This window comes from Nilaparvata lugens, chromosome 1 (assembly GCF_014356525.2).
Source record: "Nilaparvata lugens isolate BPH chromosome 1, ASM1435652v1, whole genome shotgun sequence".
Lineage (NCBI taxonomy): Eukaryota > Metazoa > Arthropoda > Insecta > Hemiptera > Delphacidae > Nilaparvata > Nilaparvata lugens.
Window position 1 is genome coordinate 72,550,580 of NC_052504.1, and position 22,254 is coordinate 72,572,833.

A 22,254-nucleotide genomic window follows, 5' to 3' on the forward strand; every position below is an offset into this window, starting at 1 on the left:
CTTTTTAATGACTTTCACATAGTATTCGAATGGAATCGAATACTGTTAAGTATCTAGAGTCTGATTTCTTTATTCTTTATTCTTTTCTTTATTCAAAAAAAATAATTATACAATCAAATGCATTCCAAAAATCAATACAATATTGTTTCCTAATTTCTAATATGTGTTCCCTATAGGCTACCCTGTGTGGGACACTTGAATATATATAATAAAATATTTATATACAAATTTAATATTATATCATGAAGAACATAATAATTGAATATGGTATTATATTGAAATAAATCAATATGTCATATTTATAATCATTCTTGCACACATTCATACGCACACACATTCACATATGCGCACACATTCATATGCACACACATTCACACATGCGCACACACACACACCACACACACACACACACACACACACACACACCACACACACACACACACCACACACACACACACACACACACACACACACACACACACACTTACACAAAACTTAAAACTATGTACGGAGTGGTTGCTGTTTTTTTCATATTTAGTTCAATTTTATTCATAGTTAACGTTTCGTTTTTTTTCAAAGTGCTGATGTAATTATACCATAAATGAATGCGTTTTGAAGAAAGATACAGTGATTGAAATTTGATACTGTCTTACTGTTTACGATACCGGACGGGATTTGTGAGTTCAATGATCTTTGATTGTTGCAGTGTTCATGTCGTGTAATGTGTAAATTATACTAAATTTAGACCTATATTATTTAGTAAAAAATCATTCGGGTTGTCTAGTTGTAAAATGAATTTCTTGATTTCTTTTCTAATAACTGACGTGACGTTATTTTCCTTGTTGTTACTGGAAGTGAATTGAATATTTTTATAGCTATGTATTTGAAGTGTCGTCTGGAATGTTCTAATCTTGGTTTTGGGAGGTTAATGTCCTGTGAATTCCTGAGGTTTATTCTTTCTCTCATCTGTTGAATATCGAAATTATTTTCAGCTAAATCCAGCAATGCTTTGAATAGAAGAATGTCTCACTGATAATATTGACAGTTCTCTGAAGAGCATCATTGAACTATATTGTTTAGGTTTATTACAAATTATTTTAATATATGTTTCTGACCAGTAATCACAGGTTTAATATGAACATTGTATGCACTCCCATAGCATATTATTCCATAATTTATTCTGGAACCAATAATTGCATGGTATAATTGTAACAATACTTCTTTTGGACATAACTGTCTGAGGTAATAGAACTTCCTTATGTATACAAATAACTCATTTTTTATCTTCTGTACATGATCTGACCAAGTGAGCCTACTATCCAATATGAGGCCCAGATATTTAACTGTACGTGCTTGTTTTATAGTTTCACAGTTACACAATAAATTATTCACCTGTTGCGCACAATCTAATTTATGGAAGTAAATACTAGTTAACTCCTGATCCGTGTTTTGAAGATTAAATTGTATTATATTAGATTTGTCTGTGTTGATAGTTAATTTATTTTCGCAAAACCACCACCTAAGGTGCTTAAGATCCATTTCTAATTTATTTTTAAGTTCTTGATTTGTTTTGGCCGAATAAAATATAACTGTATCGTCTGCAAAAGATGTAATCTTTCCCTGTAAGTCACCATCCGTCAAATCGTTAATAAAGACCAGGAATAAAGTACTTGATAACACTGATCCTTGAGGAATACCTATGGTAATGTCCCCGGGTTCACTCAACGTATCGTTAATTCTGACCCTTTGACTCCTATTAGATAGGTAGCATCTTAACCAATCATTGGCAATTCCTCTTACTCCTGATAAATCAAGTTTTTTAGAAGCATGTTTTTATCAATTGCATCATATGCTTTAGATATATCAAGAAACAGAGCTGCACACTTATTATTAACACTAAAACTGTCATTTATTTTTGAAATGAGATTTTTAATTGCCGCTTCTGTACTTCTTCCTTCACGGAAACCATATTGGTTATCACTAAAAGTTATTATTTTTATAAAAGTTTTCAAGTCTAATCTTGAATATTTTTTCTAAAATCTTGGAAAAACCGGTAAAAGTGAAATTGGGCGGAACTGATCTATGTTTTTACAATTTGGCTTTTTAGGAATAGGTATAACTACGCTGTGTTTGAACATGCTTGGGAATTTTCCTTTGGCAATACTTAGGTTAATTAGATCGGTTAATTTGTTCAAATAATTCATGTAAGTTTTTTGTAATCTGCTGGCTTATCCATCTACACCTGGCGAAGATTTATTTTTCAATTTTCTTATTGTACTTGCTACTTCCTCCGGATTTGTAGGGTGGAGAAAAATTGAATTTGTTGGAGAATTGTATGGAAACCTTATTTTGATATTCTAGCAGACTCTTCCCTAGTTTGCAATGTGGTTTGTTCTAATTCATCATTCATTTTATTCACAACATTTAGAAAATAAGAATTAAACGAATTAGAAATTTTATTACTATCATGTATGCTATTTCCCTGCTCATCAACAATCAGTTTTAGTGGTTCTTTATTTTTTTTCAATCCTATTAACGCGTCAATTGTTTTCACGTCTTTCTAATGTTTCCCTGGCTTTCTCTAAACAGTTTTGAATAATAATATTGTTTTCTTTCTCTCAGTTCATTACGTAAGTTATTTTTGAATGTATTGTATATTTGTTTTAAGTCGTCATTATTAGGTTGTTTGATAACATTCTTGTATAACTCATTTCTTAAGTTTATTTGCTTGATCAGATAACTATTTATCCATGGCGACCTATATTTCTGTGTCAAGTTATTTTCTAAAAGAAGATTTTCTTGTGAATCTTTGATAGCGTTTTTTAAAATGTCAACCATTTTAAAATGTCAACCATTAGTTGGTTAGTTTAAATTAAGTTGGTTAGTTTAGGATAAAGTTTTTTAAAATGTCAACCATTATTAAGCTCATTATTAAAATGTAAGCATATTCTAGTTGTTTTCAAAGCTCTTTGTTTATTCATCCCAGTCGGGTTGTTTCAAATGGTCTCATTTGGTTCCTTTATAAAAAATAGCATACTGTGATCTTTTTCTATCTAATTATTCAGTGGGAATTTCGTTGGACAAACTCATGAAATAATTTGTTAAATAGCTATTGCCATTATAATGTTATCCTTTCATCCATATTATTTCTAGTGTAACTAGTGGTTGAACTTCAAATTCTGCCACATAAACTGGTTTATCTTATAATTATGATTTTACAGCTTTATTGTAATAATGTATGTTCAGTGTTTTACATTGTTATATGTCCTAATCGATGGAGTTTCAAACATGGTCTTATTCATAAAGAACGTTAGTGATTAAGCATTTTTCTTGTTGCATCATTAACTTACTTTAATCTCATTCTTTGTAATTACTCCCTTGCTTCATATAGTTAACCTCAGTTTGATCAAATCAGATTTGACTTGTTCTTTTGTCTTAGCGGTTTATATTAGAAAACATATCTAAAGAGAAGAAAGGCTGATAATAATATTCAATCTATGACGAAATTCGAAATAGTCCAGCTGGGCTACTGTAGCTCTTTGTCAAATGAGGCTCTGGAAGTGGCCACTGCGGTGGTAAGTTCAATGATATCTGACAAAGTTTGAGTCTATCTATTGTGTTGACAATGTGTGATTGATTTTAGTTGAGTCTATATTTCATTATTAGATTAAGACACAATGAAGATTTCTCGTTCATTCCGTTGACATTGTTTGAGTTTGACCAGTTTTGGTTGTGTCTCGAATTGAAATCATGATTTGATTTGCGGTTAGTTCTTGTTGAGGGCTCTTCACTAGTGGCAATGGTGTCTCAACCTTTCCCTACCCCTACCACCTATCCGTCGTCAGTGTTCTTGTGTAATATTTTTAAATATTATTCCTGATCTCATTATTGATGTAATAAAATAAGTAGGCGGTGTGAGCTGTGCACCCGCTCTTTTAAACTGTAGTCCAATTTTTAGTGGAAGCGAGTGCCAGGGTAGTGTTGGGTGTTTCCCATCACTCTCTCTCTCTCTCTCTCTCTCTCTCTCTCTCTCTCTTGCTATTCACCCAGTATATGCCTCTCACTCGTCCCCCCCCCCAACCCTTATCATCTTCCACTGTTTTATTCTGTGTGAACGATACACTGCAATTGTCTAGTGTGTAGTCGAATGAATATTGATAATCATCATCATCATCATCTTACATACAAGGATTAGGTTAATACCTGTTCCGACTTACAAACAGCTTATTAATATCTATATTTCAATTACAAAATTACGCTATAATTTATACAAGTAGTGTATTTATTGCCATCTCTTCCGTGGCCTACCAATAGATCTTTTCCCTGTCGGTTTATAGTTCAATATCTGTAGAGGAAGCCTTTCTGCCGGCATTCTTTCCACATGGTCTTTCCACTGCTTCCGGTATTGTGTGACTTTTTCCAACAAGCTGTAAATTCCTAGCTCTGCTCGGATATCATCGTTTCTGATGTGGTCCCTTCTATCGCAGCCCTTGGTTCTCCGGAGGAATCGCATCTCCGCCGCCTGCACTCTACTCTCTAGGGGTTTAGTTGTAACCCACGACTCGCTTCCGTAGAGGAGGACTGGAGCAGCCATTATTCTATAAAATTTCATTATAGTTTCTCTCCGTGCTTGCTTCCCCAAGGTTCTGCTAATATTGCCACATACCACTTGAAATTGTCCAATCTTTTTCTCGATATCCAAATCTTCACTATAACTGATGTCGCATCCTAAATATGTATATTTCGACACTTGTTCCAGAACTTTGTTGTCAATCACAATTTTTGACCGGGTTGGATGTTTACCTGTGAAAGCCATAACTTTTGTCTTGTCTATTGATATTTTAAAATTGTACTCTTTACAAATTTCATTAAGAACATAAACTGATTTTTGGAGGTCATTTTCACTGTCTTGAATAATCCACAAGTCATCAGCAAACAATAATGCATTCAGGTACTCGTCATTTGTTAGTTTAATTCCTAAAGCTACTCTACATTTCCATTTTCTGAAAATGTGGTCCACATAAATATTAAATAAAGTGGGTGATAAGCTGCACCCTTGTCTAACTCCTTGATTTATAATCATTTCGTCTAGTCGATCCTTACCTGTATTGATTACTATTTGCGTTTTATTGTAGAGCGATTTAATCACATTCACCAGGTGTAGAGGGTATCCTCTCTCTTTAAGAATGTCCCACAAACGGCATCGATTCACTCTGTCAAATGCTTTTTCAAAATCGATGAAAGCCATGTGTGTTTCAAGATTGAACTCTCTTCTCTTCTCTATTATTCTTTTCACTGAAAAAATGTTATCTGAGCAAGAACGTCCTTTTCTGAAGCCACTTTGCTCTTCATTTAAAATGGCTTCTGCAATAATTTTCACTCTACCATTTATTATTTTAGAATAGATTTTGTACCCAACATTTAGTAAACTGATTCCCCTATAATTTTTGCAATTATTTCGCTTTCCTTTTTTGAAAAAAGAGATTACTTCTGCCTTTTTCCATTCTGCCGGGATTTCACATCTTTTCCAACACTCGTTCAACAGGTGCAAAAACCTCAGCTCTAAAAACAAACCACCATATTTAAAAAGTTCTCCATTCAGTCCATCCAAGCCAGCAGCTTTTCGGTTTTTAATGCTCTGCAATGCTTGAAGCAGTTCTTCCCTTGTTATGAGGTCCACAGAATTGTTTGCAAGCGGATCTGAAGGAGCAGTGTTCAAGACATTTTCAGAAAACCATAACTCTTTATAATGACTTTTCCATTCAGTATCAGATATCATGTTCAATGATGCATCATCTTTTTCACTCCTGTTTATCGATCGCATTATCTTATATGCACATTGTTGCCTTCCATGAATATCATTTTCTATTACGTTTATAAACTTATCCCATGACACCTGTTGAGCATTCCGCACCACCTGCTTTGCAATGTTACGTTTTTGTAAGTAATCTTCCTTAGCTTCTTGCGTCTTTTTCTGCAAAAATACGAGGTATGCCGTCTGCTTTTCTCTGATAGCAGTTTCTATATCACAGTTCCAAATCCTTAAACGCTTCTTACTACTTCTTCTCAGCTTTTTCCCGAGTGCCTCAGTTGCAGCTTTTTCAATGCATGACTTTATATTGGTCCATTCCGTCTGAATATCATCGGCAGTTGGTACGGTCAAGAAGTGTTCCTGCAAACGCCTCTGATACAGGTCTCGTATGCTATCATCCTGTAAAAGATTTATTTTAAACACTTCTCCCCTCTGTGGTCTACTCTTCTTGATAGTTCTCCATTTCCTCAGGATCAAAACTTTGCTTACTAAGAGATAATGGTCGGTATAAATGTCGCATCCCCTAAATACTCTTACATCTTGAACTAGGCTTTTCATTTTATCATTGACAATGATGTAGTCAATGATGGACCTTGAGCCTCTAGCACTCCAAGTGAACTTGTGGATATCTTTCTTCCTGTAAAAAGTATTTGTAATTTTAAGGCCATTGAAAGAAGCAAATTGTCAACAATATTGATAATTCATTCAAATATTATATTATACTGATTACATTTCTCGCTTTCAAAGTTATGGAATTTCAAATTTTATTTTACTATTATTTATTAGTAGAATATTATGATTATTATTATACTTTTATAATAATTATTATTATTACTATTACTTTGAATGAACTGGCCCATAATATGAAAAGTATATGAAAAAAATGTAGAAAAATGGGTTCCTAAACCAACAAAGCTACAATCAGACTGTCTGTCAGAAGTATTTGGAAATTTAAACAAATAAATTTATTTAATAATTATATTTAAGTAAAAAAATATTTTTTATTTATATACTATACATGTATGTAGATGATTGATGAGAATGATGACGAAATTCAATATATATATATATATATATATATATATATAATATATATATATAAACTTGAATTTTAAAAAACACTTTTGAAGTGAAAATACACTTACTTTTGTAGTGATGATCGTTTCGACCTCTTGTTGGTCATCATCAGACTGTGGGAATTTACTCAGATGACAAGGCTATGTTTGGCAAGGGATGAAGGTGGTGGAATAGGTTGTGGTGGGGGTTGGGTTGGTGGATACCTAGTGAGGCGGTAATTTTGAACTGTGGACTATTTTGTCAAAGAGTGTGTGGGAAGAGAAATTTACTTGATCATTTAGGAGACTGTTGGGAAACTGTTTTGTGTGGTTGTAAATTTTGTATTGTTCCAATACATTGAGTTTTCTGCTTTTTTGTGAGATATGGAGGATTTCAAGATTGGTGGCAATGTTGGTGTATGTGTGGTCTGTTGATATAATATGGTCAGCAAAGTTTGAGTGGCTATGTGGTTTATTAATGGCTCTGATGTGCTCTTTGTATCTTGTCTGAAAGTCACGTCCAGTCTGTCCGATATACAGTTTACTACAATAATTACAATTCAATTTGTAGATGCCTGGTTGCTCGAATCTCTGTTTGTTTGTTTGGTAATTTTGAAAATGTTTTCTCAGTGAATTTGTTGTTTTAAAGGCGATTCTGTATTTGAGTTTCTTAAAAGATGATGCTAATTTCTGTGATTTTTTGTTGCAGTATGTGAGTGTGATGAATTTTTGGTCATTTTCCATATTACACTTGGTTTATGATTTTGTTCTTATTTTGTGGAGTAGGTTGTCGACTAGAGTGGATGAGTATCCATTTTGTTGGGCAATGAATTTGATCGTGTTGAGCCAATACCTACTATTACTAAGTAATAGTAGGTATTGGTTGAGCTCGTGATTGTAATCAAATTGTGTCATAGGGATATTCAATAGTCTGTTGATCATGTGGTGGAAAGCTGCAAGTTTATGTTTGGTTGGGTGGTTGGAGGTATTGTGAATTACTGTGTCAGTTGTTGTAGGTTTCCTGTATATTTTTAATGTTTTGAAAGTATGGTTTTGTTTAAATATGGTGATGTCCAAGAAATTGATTGTACTATTGTTTTCCAATTCTATGGTGAAGTGCAGGTTTGCAAAAATGTGTTTTTCCTGCATTGCCTTTGAATATTGGAAGCATTGGAAGATTAATTTTGTATTTATGTGTGCAGAATATGCCTGTATGATAGGGGAAAAACTTTTTGTTGTCATACGTGATAACATGAATTGCAATATCTGTATTTAGAATTTCACATTTTTTTATGTCAAGATTGGTGGTGGGGAAATTAACTCTACGATTGTGCAGCCTGTGAGCAAATTTGCTCATATATTTCACAGTTAATCTCAAATTATTTGATATCTGGTCAAAATAGGCTAGAACACTATAGAAAACACTTCTTATCAGAAAGATTTTTGACATTGATAATGCATTTCTTATTTTTGATGAACTGTGGTGTTTGAATGAAAATGCTTGTGTATATTGGATTATATCTAATCACATTAACATCAAGCAAGTCAATCTTCTTCAACACCCAACCAATTCCCAATTCGAACAAAGTTATCGAACGAACTTAAAATTCCCTTAACTGCTAACATGAAATGTTTGTTCAATTGGTCATAGTTATCAGAGACATTCATGCCTATGGCCGAGTAACTATGCAGATTCACTAGAGATGAAACAGCTTTGCTCTCCTCAGATTCTAAAACCACCATTTTATACAATAACACATTTAGAACATTGAACAATTTCACATTACCTTTGAAACGTTCAGCGTGCTCTCTAATTATCTCAAAAACACATGTTTTTGAGTGTTTGAGTATGGATTCAATGTCTGTCTCATCGTTTTCGAATGTAATGTGATGGCGAATTGCTTGAGAATTTACAGCCTGTGCTCTGTATTCACTATCTCGGTTCATTTTTGCTGCTGCTACTGCTGGTCATGCTGAAAACAAACAAAGAATATATCAGTATGGCATAGAATTGGAGATAGACAACAAAAAAAACATTGATCTAAAATCAGTTGAGATTTGACAAGGTGCAAGTACAGTGTGCGAGTGAAAATGTTATCTCAGGATCATATTTTCATGCACGAATGATTGAGGTTATTAACATTTGATTATTGTTGGAAATTAGAATTGAGTCTGTTGTCACCTCAAAATATGGCTAAACAGGGTTATATATTTGTGCGTGCACCTGACAATGTTCAATGTGTGTTTTGTTCAATATATTCTGAAAATTGATTGCCCACAGACAATCATAGTAAGGAACATGACTGGTACAGTCCAAATTGTGAATCACAGAAAGAAGATAATATTTTGTGCAAAGAAGAGAATTTCGATAATGATATTTTACATCAATATGAAGAATGATTTTTAACTTTACATCATCCAGAACCATTCAAGCTCTTAATATATATTAATAAAGCACACTATTTTGCAAGAAATTGTTATTTTTTACATGAAAAATCATATCTGCAATGTGTATATTGTAAATATATTATTGAAAATCCTCATGAAAAGGTGATACATGTTCAGTTTTTTATATATTATAAAAAGATGAGATATGGTGAAGAAAAGGCAAATGTTGAAGAAGAAGGTGTGAGAAAACAAGGTGGATATTGTACAATGTGCACTCTGTTGTAGAAGTAATTCCTTATCAGGAATTCTCAGGAACTAGATGTTATTGATTTCTCAGGAACAAGTGTATTGTAGTATTGATTTATCAGGAAAAAGTAAGTCCTGAAAGATCATGATCAGAAAAATAAGAGAGAGAAATGTAAAAATTCCATCATACTCACATGCAATGAGCAGTGTGATGCTGTCAGGTGTAGGAGCATCTCCCATTAGTGTCCAACATCTTGTTCTCCACACATCTCTCCTTCTTGAAGACTGGAGTGATTATGGTGTAGTCTTCACTGCACACTCAATCTCTATGAAATCAACAAGCTCAATAGAAAATCACAATAATATTGAGAAGAAATTTAATATATCAGCATAGTTATGAGATGCTAATTGAAAATCAATGAGAAGATTTGATATTACATTGCACATATTCCTCTCACATTCAAAATATTGTTATTCAAAATGTACTGTTCACCGCTTGTAACTTGGCTTCTGAGGTCTGAGGCATAGGGGGGAAATGAACAAGTGGCGCCATGTTGCTGACAACTTGGTAGTGTGACTACAAACCATGCTCACTGATAAAGCTACTCACCATTCAGCTTTCAGTTTTGTTTCTGGCGCTGACTGAGGTAAACATCAAAATGTTGTGTTATTTTTTCATTAAGTTAGTAGCCGTTTTAAAATAGTTATAGATTGGCTTATTCATTTCCAGTTCTAACTTGCACAAGAAAACCGCAATCACATCCAAACTTATTATCTGCCAACGTTTACATAATGGATTTGAAATGTACTCATCTATATGCTTTGCATCCATGATAATTTGAACATTACATTGTTGCTGATTTCCCTGAATCGATTTTCCATAGCATAGATTTGACATTTGTTTGAAAAAAGAGATTTCAAATTTATTTTTCGCAGCTTGCCCATTATGGGTATTGAACTCAATGTAGTTCCTCAACCAAGGCAATTGGGAAAAGCTAATGACTCAATGTACCTTTGTTAATTGTAAACCAAGTAGAAGGTCAGCTTCAAATTCAGGTAATAAACTATGTACCTCTCTTGATCAAAGAGCATGTTCATGGGTTTTTTAGTCACACTTTGACCGCTCTCATTGGTTTGGTACTCAGAGAACAATTTGCTTGGTGGGTTTTGGTAAACTGGGACATGGGGGAAATATGAGTGCATATCATGCAACTCCTTGGGATACTTGAGATGACATTCAATAACATAACCAGTTTCTGAATCACTCTCCAAATTTTTTAAGTGGAGTGCTCGGATTTCTTCCTCTGAGAGGAATTTGAAATTTCCGTATGGTAAGTACTGTACCATGCTCTGAGAGTAAAGACGCATCAATATAAATTAAATAGTTACTTGGTTTTGTTGGGTCATATGTATCAGGGATGTGTTTGTTATTAGCTTCGCAATAACGCTTGCCAATAAATGAAACACCCCCATGCATTCCCAACTCAAACATTAGATGAATATCGGGATCGGTGATCAACTCGAGCTCAACCTTGGTGTACTTTAACATATAATTCCTAGTGAAATGAGCAAGTGAAAGAAAATGAGTCACATCAAGGCCATAAGCATTGACCTAATTTCTTTGAAAACTTCAACCAATTGCATGACATCCAGGCACAGATAGAAATCATGATATTCACTGAGAGATTTCAACTTGAATGTTGAGAACACTCTTTGTGCATGCTCATATTCTTTGGGGGAGAGGGGTGTATCATTTAGGTCATTATAAAAACATTCTATTGGTGGAAGAGAAGTCTCTGCGAATTTTTCAGGAGAAGATATGTATGAATAAGGATAAACACCCTTTTATAGCAGGAGATGCTCATGTTCGATATTGGGATCACTTAATACTGAAAACAGATATTTGAACTTTGATTCCATATCCGTACTATCTACCAAGTTGCACACTAATACTTCCAAGGATTGATTCATAAATTTATATGAATCTAAAAACTTAATTTTCCACACTGTCAACATCAAAAATCTTTCAGAAGTGTTGGCAATACAGGAAATCTCTATTTTACATTTTCTGAGAGCTTTCAGAATAAAATTGCTGTCAAATCTGCTGAAATTATGGAAGTAACCATTAATCATATTGTCAGTAGAAGTATTTAAATTACATGAGCAGCACACAAAACTTTTCCATTTTCATGTGCATGATGGCATACCTTTGGTGAACTGGGGCAAGGGGGAAATTTGAATGCATATCATGCAACTCCTTGGGATACTTGAGATCACATTCAATAACATAACCAGTTTCTGAATCACTCTTCAAATTTTTAAAGTTGAGTGCTCGGATTTCTTCCTCTGAGAGGAATTTTAAAATTTCTGTATGGTAAGTACTGTACCATGCTCTGAGAGTAAAGACTGTTAGAATCAATTTTAATTGAATAGTTACTTGGTTTTGTTGGGTCATATGTGTCGGGGATGTGTTTGTTATTAGCTTTGCAATAGCACTTGCCAATAAATGAAACACTCCCATGCATTCCCAACTCAAACATTAGATGAATATTGGGCTCAACCTTGGTGTACTTCAACATACAATTCCATGTGAAATGAGCAAGTGAAAGAAAATGAGTCACATTGAGGCCGTATGAACTAAAAAGCATTGACCCAATTTCTTTGAAAACTTCAACCAATAGCATGATGTCCAGGCACAGATAGAAATCATGATATTCGCCGAGAGATTCCAACTTGAATGTTGAAAACACTCTTTGTGCGTGCTCATATTCTTTGAGTGAGAGGGGTGTATCATTTAGGTCATTATAAAAACATTCTATTGGTGGAAGAGATATTCCATATCAGGATAATAATCTGCACTGCACTGTACTGCACACTTGAACTCTGCGAAATCAAAAGAGCTTAATGAAAAATCACAGTAATATTGAGAAATCATGAAGCAACTAATTTGTTATTCAAAATATTACATCTCTTCTCAGCTAAGACTAATTGTGAATGCTTGCTTCCAATCGAGAAATTTTATATTGGTGCTTTGTGAGAAAACATTTATTTAAAAATTCAATACTTAAAAGCAAAATCTGACAGAGCACAAGCCTGGACAATGTGGGAGACCTGTTTTATTTTTATTTATTTATTTATTCGTGGACAGAATCACAAATCATATAAATATGATTAGGAAGGAACAACAGGCTTGGCCCAAATCTATTTCATTCCCAAATTTTGAAAAATTAATAAAATGTCCAAAAAATAGGTTATGTTTCTACTGTAACGTTCAAGTTCAATTTTCGTCCAAATATATATATATAAGCTGAACTTTTTGAATTTAGAGAAATTGAAACACCAATCTATATTTAAATATAACACTTAATTATCACTTAATATTGAATTTATCAAGTTATTTTATAAAATTTTGAACCCAAAAATACACACAACTTCTCTCACTAAGCACAGCTGTCATTTATCTGCAAGTGTGCTCTGCTGAAGGTGCTCAGCATGAGCCTCGACAACATGGGAAACCTATAATATATTTAGAATAGAGAGAAAGTGAATTTCAATCCAAGTTGTTTTATTTGAAATACTATGTACAGGATATTGGAATGTTCATCCTATCTTATTATTTATCCCAGCGATTATTTACAGTAATTGATAACTACATTATTTACAACAGTTGGAATGTTTGTAAGGATAAACAGATATGCTATGTACATTATTGATCATTATTATTCTACAGTTTAATAATCTTACTCCAATAAGTTCTCTCATCTTATGAAGGATAGTTGAGAGAATCCAATCTACTGCACAAGCAGTTTATCCTTGTGATGTCTCAATATTTTTTCTATCAAATAAACTTCACTTTCTGATTCATTCAATTGCATTTTTTTATTTTCTTGTTCATAATACCTTCCCTGTATTATCTCTCCATTAAGATCTTTTAATGAGTAAGTAAAAGGCTGTGTGGGATGTATGCTCACTTTTTGGAAATACTCAGCTGACCAATTCATTAGATATTTTCCATCAAATATCTGTTTCTTTCTAGAAATTCTCACAATGTCACCTAGCTTATATTTTGGTTTCAACTCTGTTAATTTAAATCATCTATTGAAGGTGGAGTTTGGCAATTCTAAAATGTGTTTACAATGTTTCTTAGTAACATCTTTAGGACACATTCCAATTGAGCTGTGTACTGTATTGTTATAATCATCTACAATATTTTGCTAGTTTTTGCTTCCATGTTCAGTTGAAGATAGATATATTTTTGATTTGATTGTATAATTAAACCTCTTGGCAATACTGGCATTCTTGTCAGTGAAAACCCTATAATGATTGATATGATATTTGTCTGAAAAATCCTTCTCACGCTTATTGTGGTACTCAAGTCCACCATCACTCTGGAAGAAATGTATATCCTTATTCTTAGGAATGATGGGTTCAAGGGCATTATAAACACTTTGAGCAGTCTTATTCTTTAAAGGCACATAAAAGGCATTCTTAGTAAAACAATTAACCCCTTAATGGTTCATTTTTTTCATCAAAAACTACCTTATTATGCCCATTTTTTTAACAGAATATTGTTCCCCATTATTTTCCATAGAAGAAAATGTAACTAGTTTGTTATTTGACAGTCCGGTTAGCTCAGCACATCAAAAAATAGGATGTCATGTTATAGTCAGGTTGCACGCATAGAGGTTGCCCGGGCAAGATGGGAGAATGACTCTAGCTCAGTCATTGTTGATTCAAAGATTGCAAATTTGGTTTCAAATTGTAGAAAATATTCTGCACTAACATTTGGGACCAAGTTCATTGTTTTTGAACAAGTATTGACCAAGCTGGAGTCATTTTCCCATCTTGCCCACGTGAAATTTTTGCACAACCAGACTATATATGGGTATTTACTTTGAAAATTCCTTTCATCAGTGGATAAAAGAATGTGAATAAATCACATGAAATAAGAAGAATACATTATTATTTGTTTCACTCACCATTTATTGAAGCAAACACTTTTGATGCACTTATTTACACTATATACACTCATTTACATTTGACACTTCAGTACTTCTTTTTAGTATGGAAGTCCTTGAAGCAAGGTACCACACATAGTCCCACACCACAAGGGGTGCACTGGTACCTTGATTCTTTCCTTTTTCCCTTTGAAGAGCATACAGTACACCTCCTTGTAGCATGAGCTTTCTTCTCTGTAGCTGTTACGAAGTCAGGGAAATGCCTCTCTTGCAGATGGAGTGGATCCTCTTCTGAAGATGGTCTGCCTTTTTTTGGTTTCTCCATATAATGTTCTTCTACAATCCTCTCAATCAGTTTCTCTTTGAATTGAAGAGGACTGTAACTGCCTCCACATATTTCATGGATAACATGAGCATTGTGAATACACATGTTGAGCAAATGCCTAAACTGTTTCTTGTACCAAATTTTTTGTCTTTTCCTCTCCATTGGGTAGGCACCCAGCATTTGGTCGAGTCTATCTACTCCACCCATGAAAATGTTGTAATATTGTATTACATTTGGTACTTGTACCTCCTTCCCTCTTCTTACCACATCAACGAACCCCAACTGGTGATGAATGGACAAGCACATCACGTCACACTTGTCTTGCCATTTCAGAAGCAACATGTTGCCTTCTACCTCACACAACGCCGAAATTTCACCTCTAGTCAACGTCTTCTTTGAAAATTCTTTTGGCACACCTTCCGATCCTTCCTCACAGTTCCCACCAAGACTGTGCTCATACTTTTGAGGGCAAGAGCCAGTTCAGGTCTACAATAGAAATTGTCGGTGTAAACACAGTATCCCTTATTTAGTAGATCTTTAATCAAAGTCAAAACCACATTGGTTGCATGCCCAAACTGCGGATCATCAGTAATTTCTGTTTCTGCTCCCATGTATACAATGATTTTCTGAATGTAGCCGGTTTTTGATTCAGATAGTATGTATGATTTTATTCCAAAACATGCATGTTTTATGCTAATGAATTGCATGCAGGATATTACTCATGTTAGACACGTGTGCAGCATGTGATCTGATAAGGAACTAATCATTTTTCGTAAGTTATCAAAGGAGGGTGTGTGCCACTCACCACATGGGTGTCTGAGCGTGTATGGGTTATGACATCGGAATGCAGTCGACATGTGCTCGCTGTCACTCTCCCCTTTCACAGCAATGCACTACCAAACTGATAGAAGTTTCTCACTTCAATATATCGTTCCCTCTCTCTCCCGCACCCTCTTTACGAGAATGCATCTGCTGCTCCTCCTTATCTATGCCTTAGCGAAAGCAAATTATGAAAATGAAACTACAGATTGAAATGAAACTGAGAAGCATTTTTGATAAAGACGTATTATATTTACACCAAATCTTTGTCATATTTACACTGAATGGAATGTATTACAATATGATATTACAATAGATTATTTTTCATCTAATAGTTTACTTCTACTAATATAACTAGGTGTTGAAAATCTAATCCACTTAACAAGCAATCCTTTTTTGTCACGCTTTAATATTTTTTCAATCAGATATACTTGTCTCTCCGACTTGTTTAATTGTGTTTTTTTAATTTCTTCTCCGTAAAACCTACCACTAATTACTTCTCCGTTTAGATCTCGCAAGCTGTACGTTACAGGTTGAGAAGGGAATATAGAATGAATCACAAAATACTCTGTGCTCCAATTTATGTTATAAGATTTATCAAAAAAAACCCTTTTCTTTGAGATTCGTACAACATCTCCTAGCTTAAATTTTGGTTTTGAATTTTTCAATTTATATTGTCTATTGAATGCAGAATTCAAAGACATTAAAACATGATTACGATCTTTTTTCCTCACATCTTTAGGTTTCATTCTAATTGAAGTGTGTGCATTGTTGCATTATAATCACGAACCAAACTGTCTAGTTGCGATATCCAGTTTTTGGTTCCACGTTCAGTTGAATATCTATAAATTTTTGCTTTAATTGTTCTATTAAACCTTTCAACTATGGAAGCTTTCTTATCACTAAAAACATGGTAATGTTTAATACTGTATCTATCTAATAGCACTTTAACTTTTGAATTAAAGAATTCTGTTCCCTGATCTGATTGGAACAACTTAACTCCCTTATTTTTAGAAATAATTGGTTCGAGTGCATCAAATACAGATTGACTTGACTTGTCTTTTAATGGAACACAATATGCGAATTTTGAAAAACAATTAATAACAGCTAAGATATACCTATAACCTTTATTAAAACGTGATAAACTGCTCATCTCAATGAGATCGGCTTGAAGCAAGTCTTTTTCACTTTTCAACTCATATTTGCGAGTGGGATAGTTGACACGTGGTACGCTATAAAGTTCTAACGCTATCTTAGATCTAATAATATTCATATTTACAACACAAAATCAAAATTAGTGGTGATGGATGATCGTCGCAGGACATACTGAGCAATCAGTTCAGAGCGTTGTTGGCACTCTATAATGTCCAAAAGCCAAAGTGTCCACACCATTCTCTGCAATGTATCTCTTATCGTCATATGGACTCAAGCAGATTTTTGCTCATTCAATCTGATACATGGTGTGATTATAGGACCTCATCATATTGAATTTTTCAATGTGTTCACAACGTTCAATCAACAATTTCTTATATAAATTAAAATTAAGTTTTCTACATTTCACTCTGGTCTGTACACCCTTTGCTACACATTTATTCACAGGTTCTTCATTCTCATTACATACTAAATACGAGTAAAGTTTAGATCGAAGCCCTATAAATTTATGGATGGGTTTTGAGGCTGTCTCATCCTTGAACTTTCCTACAACTTTATTTCTCTCCATGGAAAAGCAGGGGTGGTAAGGAGGATAGTTACTAGTGTCGAAAAGGTTCAAATTCTCTTTAATCAACTGATACATGTCCTCCACTTTTACATTTAAAAGAAAACTATCGGTATCGGTCATACAGAGTTCTACGTGATCCCACGGTATAATTTTTTGTAATTTACAATAGAAAAATCGTACATATGGAATTTACTCAACTCCAGTACAGAAAACCGGAATAAACAGGCTTCTTCATTTTTAGTTCCAACTTACGAGAGAAAACCGTGATCACGTTCGGACTAATTATTTGCCAGCGTTTGCATAACGGATTTGAAATGTACTTATCTAACCGTTTTTCATCTGTGATAATTTTAACATTGATATGCTTGCGAACTGATTGTATAGTTTTTCCAAAGATAAGATTACAACAGGCCTTAAAGAAGGATATTTCAAATTTATTTTTCGCGTTCTGTCTATTGCGGATATTGAAGTCGATGTAGCTTTTCAGCCAGGGAGATTGGGAAAAGCTAATTACGCAATGTACTTTCATTAATTGCAAACCGAGCTGAAGGTAGAGTTTTAAATTGAGGTAGTGGACAATGTACTTTTCACAGTCAAAAAGTGTGTTCATGAGCTTTTTGGTTCCAGTTTGACCGTTCTCATTTGTTTGATAGTTTGACAGCAATTCGTGTGGAGGTGTTTGGTGGAGAGGCGCGAGTGGGAAGCTGGCATGCTTATCATGTAACTCTTTCGGATACTTGAGATCGCATTCTATTACATATCCAGTTTCTGAATTGCTGTCCAAATTCGCAAAATCAAGCTTGGAAATTTCTTCCTCTGTGAGGAATTTGAAATTTCCAACTGGTAAGTTTCGGCTCATAGCTTCCGAGTATAAACTGTTTGCATCAATATAAAGAAGATAATTACTCGGTTTTGAGGGGTCGTATGTCTCAGGTAGATGTTTGTTATTTGCCTCACAATAACGTTACCGATAAATAAGACCCCACCCATCATCCCCGCCTCAAACATGAGATGCATGTCAGGATGTGTAATCAACTCTAGTTCAACTTTAGTATGTTTCAACATGCAATTCCAGGTAAAGTTCGCGAGGGAAACAAAATGAGTGACATCAAGGCCATATGAGCTAAAAAGCGTAGACCTCATAGATTCAAAAACTTCCGCTAATAGCATCACATCCAAACATAAATAGAAATCATGATATTCACCGAGCGATTTCAGCTTGAATGTCGAGAACACTCTTTGTGCATGCTCATATTCTTCGCGAGACAGAGGTGTATCAGTTAAATCATTATGAAAACATTCGATGGGAGGAAGTGATGTTTCCGCGAATTTTCGGGACAACTCATGTATGAGTAAGGATATATTCCTTTTTTCAACAAGAGTTATCTGTGTTTGCGTGGCGGGTTATGAAACATTGAAAATAAACGTTCAAACTTCTTTTCCATGTCTGTACTTTCTACCAAATTACACACCAATACTTCCAAGGATTCGTTCATAAACTTGTAGGAATCTAAAAAATTAATTTTGCCTACTGAAAGTGTCAAAAATCTCTCTGACGTATTTGCGATGCAGGAAATTTCTTTTTTGCATTTACCGAGTGCTTTCAGAATGAAATGTTAATCAAACCTGGAGAAATTGTGAAAATAACACGAAATGTACTCCGGAGTACAAGCCGATAAATTACATGAAACGTGTGCCGCACATAGGTAATTTCCGGTTTCATGCGCATGGTGACAACATTTAATATCAGTGTCTAAGAATGGTTCAGCACAAAGCCCACAGTTTACCAAATTTTGAAATTCGCGCTCAAACTTGGAACAAAGCTGTTCATGTTTCATCAAATTTGCTTTGCCATCACAATTTTTAGATTTGTTAGATATAAATCTATGAAAACAGAAATTACAAATGTGTACTTGACCGTCGTGTTTTGAAAGGTGAGAGAGAAGACGCGATAATCCTTTTTTCCCGTTCGCGGTATCAATTAAACAGAAATGCGTTTTTCCTGCATCGGCTCTCAGCATTGAAAGATTAATTTGGTCCTTACGAGTGCTGAAAATCCTCGTGTGGTAGGGGAAAAACTTTTTGTTGTCATACGCGATGACGTTAATTGCAATATCCAGGTTCAGTATTTCAAATTTCTTAATATCACATGTCCTCACTGGAAAATTTACACCTAGCGTATTAAGTATGTGAGCAAACTTGCTCAAATACTTTACAGTCAAGCGTGAGTTCATTGGTTTCTGATGGAAATATGCGAGGACTGACCATAAAAAGCATTTTTCGTCAGACAGATTTTTGACATTTATAATGCAATGTTTGTTTTTAAGAAACTGCGGTGTTTGAATAAAACTGGATATGAATATTGGATTAAATTTAATCACGTTCACATCCAGTGACTCAATTTTCTTCAAAACCCAACCGCTGCCATGTCGAACAAAGTTGTCAAAAGATGACAGGATTTATCTTATGGCCAACATGAAATGATCGTTAAAATCTTCATAATACTCAAGCACGTTTAGTGCTATGTTGGAGTAACTATGAAGATTTATGAGAGATGAGACAGTCTCGCTAACCTCATCATCCATCACCACTAATTTATACAATAAAACATTCAAGACAATGAACCATTTTACATTGCCATCATGCCGTGCCGCATGCTCCCTAATTATGTCGAAAACGTGCCATTTCGATCTCTTGAGCACGTTCTCGATGCTAATTTCTTCAGGATCCTCGATGGTTATACGATGGCGGACCGCGGCATTCTTTGAAAAAATTAAATTGAATAGCAAATTGGTCTTACCACAGCCTGAAGAGCCTTATAATTTCTTTTTGGTCATTGTATGGGATTACAAAATAACCCACTTTCTTAAGGTCTTCTATTGCATTGTATGCATTTAGAAAAACATATTTGTGATACCCTTTTACTACCCTTTGTCTACCCTTTGATACCCTTTTGTCTACCAAGGGGAGAAATTATTTGTGAAATTACCACCAATGGCATGACAAGCTATAATGGTAACACATTTCCAAAAATACAAAATTTAAAATTTTTGTCAGATGTATGGAAAAACTTGGAAGACACTCCCTCCACACAAAAAGAAGTGGAGCAGTATAATAACATCACAATGCTGGAAATTAAAGGGAAAGTAAAAGTAGGACAGTGTTATTGCAATAAAAGAAGTGTACAATAGAAACAAGATACGGTATATTTTACAGTTTGAGAGCCTAGAAGAATTGTATGTGTCTAACTATTGGTTAGAGGAGGAATTTGAGAGCTCTAACATTGATTTGAATTATAAAATTAGAATTAAGCTAGATGTTCTAAAGCATAACCCCAGTAGGCATAAGGAAAGAGTTGTATTTTGTATTTAATTTAAGGTATTGTAAATAGTGGAAAATGTGAGTGCAGAGAAGGTTGTAATCCAATGTGACATCATCCAGGCTAAGAGCAGAGATGGGTGGAACCAAGGTCACATGATAAGGGGAGGAGTGGGGGTCGCTGAAATTGCATCGCTGAAAGTAAAGTAAGGTGATTTCTTACCTATATGAAGACGAGGGGGCAAGGGGAAGGGTAAATCTATTTTTAGAACAGGGGATGGGTGAGGAGTGAGAGGGGGAGGGATTTCGAGCAAAAAAGTGCGTCTTAACTGTCTATACACACCTACTGACGCAATAATCCATTTTTCCCATTCATGGTGTTAATTGAACAAAAATGTGTTTTTCCAGCATCACCTTTCAACATTGAAAGATTAATTTGATATTCATATGTGCATGATATGCTTGTGCAATAGGAGAAAAACTTTTTGTTCTGATACATGATAACATGAATAGCAATATCAGCATTTGAAATTTCGAATTTCTCTGCCAATTCCATCTCTTTGAATCATGTTATTGATTTATAGGAGATTATAAAATACTTAATATATGCATTATTGCACTCTCATACTTTTGAAAGAACAATTTTTTCTATAAGCACTATGTTGAAGCTATGTTTTTTTATTCTTAAGTGATTTATGAGAGATAATAATAAGTTATGAATGTTTTGACAACCTTCATTTTGGAAAGCTGAAACTTGACTACTGTCAGTTCTAACACTTGAATAATACTTGAATATTACAGCTAATCCATAAATCTATAATATATTGCAGACAAAAGCATCATCATCAGGTGCAACATCATCAAAGAGCTTATTGTAGCAGGGAGGTTCCCTGTCATAAAAATGACTGTACAGTTCATTGATATTCAAAAGATCAAGGCAAATCCAACAGAAAATGCTACTGCAAAGATTGCAGACCATTTTGTTACATCCTGCTGATTTCTGGAAAGAATAAAATAAATTGTGTTTAAATGATAAAACATGATTGATGAAGATTATATACAGGGTTGGTGAAAATTGTGGAAAAAGCAAAATATTTCTTTTACAACACTAATTTGACTGTAGGTTTCATTGGGATCCTATTCAAATTGAAAAACTACTTTTCTGTTGTTTAAAATTTTTTGTTTGCCATCTTGGATCCGTCATTCTAAGTCCAACATGATTTTTTTCTAAATGATAAGATGGTTATATGAAAAATGATTTCAATGCAGAATTTCAAAAGAAAAGTATTAGCAATAACCAAACTTTGATAATCATATGAATCCGTTTTGAAGTTATTCACATTCAAAGATACTAATAAATCATACAAAAATGAGATGAGTACATTGAAAAAAAAATTAAAACTATCAAAATTTCACTTTTTAAGGGATAGTAAAAATATTTGCAATATGCAAATGAATGGCATGTATTATCAAATGAATAAATGAATGTAATCAATAAAAATAGTTTAAAATTACTGACCTCAATGGACACCCTACATTTGGGACATCTTTTACTGTTTCCTACAAGCCATTTTTCATTCAGTGATGTGTTGACCAATCTTACCAGTTTTTTT

General features: G+C 34.2%; 2 long non-coding RNA genes across 5 annotated transcripts in view; one reads left to right on the top strand and one right to left on the bottom strand.

The window, feature by feature from the left end:
* The window catches only part of LOC120354786, a 32,222-nt gene extending 16,316 nt beyond the window's left edge, over window positions 1-15,906 (bottom strand). Inside the window, exons 1-3 of the long non-coding RNA XR_005573176.1 lie at window positions 15,590-15,906; window positions 9,696-9,827; window positions 8,655-8,840 (exon numbers count right to left, since the gene is read on the bottom strand). This is a non-coding gene — a long non-coding RNA (uncharacterized LOC120354786). The remainder of the gene's footprint in view (window positions 1-8,654; window positions 8,841-9,695; window positions 9,828-15,589) is intronic.
* The window catches only part of LOC111049953, a 189,379-nt gene that overhangs the window by 70,529 nt on the left and 96,596 nt on the right, over window positions 1-22,254 (top strand). The window contains exon 6 of one of the 4 annotated variants that reach the window (XR_005573162.1): window positions 21,472-22,246. The exons of the other annotated variants lie outside the window; for them this stretch is intronic. This is a non-coding gene — a long non-coding RNA (uncharacterized LOC111049953). Of the gene's footprint in view, window positions 1-21,471; window positions 22,247-22,254 lie in introns of those variants that run through there. 4 annotated transcript variants of the gene reach the window in all.